The sequence below is a fragment of the Sinocyclocheilus anshuiensis genome, unplaced genomic scaffold, assembly GCF_001515605.1.
Source record: "Sinocyclocheilus anshuiensis isolate Anshui unplaced genomic scaffold, SAMN03320099.WGS_v1.1 scaffold1018, whole genome shotgun sequence".
Classification (NCBI taxonomy): domain Eukaryota; kingdom Metazoa; phylum Chordata; class Actinopteri; order Cypriniformes; family Cyprinidae; genus Sinocyclocheilus; species Sinocyclocheilus anshuiensis.
Genome location: NW_015539893.1, coordinates 720,748 through 723,407, shown reverse-complemented (window position 1 = coordinate 723,407; position 2,660 = coordinate 720,748). Strand labels below are relative to the sequence as shown.

At 36.4% G+C, this 2,660-nt stretch overlaps 1 pseudogene; it reads right to left on the bottom strand.

The window, feature by feature from the left end:
* LOC107685864 (acyl-CoA synthetase family member 3, mitochondrial-like) overlaps window positions 1-2,660 on the bottom strand; it is a 50,049-nt pseudogene that overhangs the window by 26,406 nt on the left and 20,983 nt on the right.

Here is a 2,660-nt window from a genome sequence, read left to right as displayed (position 1 = left end):
TAAAATCACTTGTTTACTCCAGTTGCACTATTTCTTCTTTATTTGACTTATTTTGCAACATTTCTCATTGCATCCAGCTAAACTGTGAAAGCGTTGGTAATACAAATGCCGTTTTTGTCATGCCAATAAAACACACTAAAATTAAATTGAAAACGGATAGAAAGAGAGTGCAGAAAGTGAGTCATGGTGAGAAAATAGAGGTGGAAAATATGGTGAGGAGCAGTTACAACAGAAATTGATTAAGTGAATGAGTAAGAGAGATGAAGGTATGAAATTGCGTGAAAAATCAATATAAATATGTATAAATAACATGTATTCACAAAAACAAGTTCTATTGCTTGTGTTTGAAAATGAAAGCCAAAAAAACGGTTTTGTCTATTTGTACACCATGCCATATAATTCTTTAGTGCCTTTATTACTACATAAAGATGTTAAGAAGAAATTTAATGAATCATTAAGTACATTTAATTATGATGTGTCACTCTTGATAGAAGATATAGACCCTCACTAAGTTGAATAGCTGGCTCATGGGTTACACAGTGATATGCAGTGGCTAGATAAATGTTTTGTATCATAGGTGATAGTCTGTTGTGTATTTTAGAATAGGTGGAAGAACTATCCAGTTTTATAATTATCATTAGCAATAGGTCTTAAAATATTACAATTTAATTCAACTAGAGCAATGCCTAATCTAGTATATGAGTTTCTGGGCTATTTTCAAAATGGGTAAAATCCAGAATTGCATTATTTCATGAACTGACTGGAAAAAAAATTCAGACAATTTGTTGAAGAGACTTTTTAAACTCAGTTTGGAGCTTTACAGCATCAATGTTCTGTTACAACAAAGATTCAACTATGATTTGGTTCACACTGCCACACACATTAGATCAGACTCATCATAATTCACGGGCGTCTCCTCTGGTGATCACAGTCAACCCTGAGACTGATATTGATCGACTTCAACCTACTTCTGAATTAGACAGCCTCATGCTGGTGTCTCATGGGACTGAGCAGGAAATGTTAACAGTGCCAAACTCCTCTTAATCATCACCTCTGAGCATTAACTTCAGCCCATTTTTCCTCAGAACTCTTCACTAATAAAACTACACGGCAAACAAGCTGCCTCTGACAGCCACGTTAGCACCTTCACTCACAAATGCTTGACAATCCTCAGATACCCAGAGCAATGCAAGGAATTGCAAGAAGAGTACTAAAAGTGCTTTGATACTGACACTAAAAGAAGATGCGGAAGTTGACGGGAGCAGTTTGATCAATGCTACATCACTCAGAAAGACCCATGGAGAGTTTCTCAGAAGATAATCACACGTAAACAACAAAATGCAGACGAAAGAAAGACAAACAAACTACTTCAGAATGGAGGTTCTGTGACAACTTGCCATCATAAACTGTCTGAGAAAAAAAAAATACTGTTATAGATATGAAGCATTAGGGTAAAAGTAACAAAGCCAAGATGATTGTAAAGACTCAAACTACCCCTATTTCAGAGCCTGGCAGAAGTAAGTGGTATATAATACCAAAAAAATCTATCCGTCGTTCATATTCACATTCATCTAAATGGCAGTTGATCGGTCAGATTTTAATTCAATCATTGTACACAGCAAAAATTTAACGTGGAAACTATAGTTAACAACCAAAATACTATGGTTCTTACTTCTGGTGTTGATATACTGCTACTGAAGATAACCATGATATTTAAAATATAAAATACTGATATCATATTAATACTTCACATATGATAATATCCTAAATAATTCATCGCCTGGTTGACACTTCTACAAAGTAGGTAGCAGTATTACACTTTAACGCTAGTTTCTATCCATCCATCATAAAATGAAGAAAAAAGAAAAAGAAAAATGTAGCCGTTATTGTTGCACAAAATCATGCTGATCAAATCAGAATCATGTTGATCAAATCAAAGCAAGACACTCTTTCAGCATCCGAAAAAAGTTAATCAACAGATTTTCACTATAAGATTATCATGGCCAAAATAATTTTGCAGTGATATTGTTATAGTGAAAGTATAGTATAATCGTGCAGTGAAAATCTGATATCAGGCAGGCCTAGTTCTTAAAATGACTAACTGTAAAGCCATAAAAGATTAATGTGGGATCTTCTTCAAACAAGCTTTCAGAATCTTCAGTTGAACTTCTATATTGGTGACGCTATGCAAGTATAGCATACCACTGTTAACTTTTGTTAAAGGGGGGGTACAATGCTGTTTCATGCATTCAGAGTTGTTTACACTGTTAAAGAGTTGGATTCTCATGCTAAGCATGGACAAAGTTTCAAAAAAAAAATTGGACGTATGACGGAGTATTTCTGTGCCAAAAATCTTCCTTCCGGGTTCGTACAAGTTTCGGAGAGTTTTTTTCGATCGTGGCTCTTCATGACGTAGACGAGGGTGGAACTCCTTATATGGGCATTTCTCCCGGAAGAACGTCTCAGGTTACTTATGTAACCATGGTTCCCTGAGTAGGGAACGAGACACTGCGTCCTCTAGGGGTCGCTATGGGGGAACACCTCGTCGTGACCCGTGTCTGAAGCATACATTGAAAAAATACCAACTCGTTGGCCGGCGACAGCCATGACGTCACTACCGGTGCGACTATAGTATAAATAGGCGCCGGGAGCACACATCA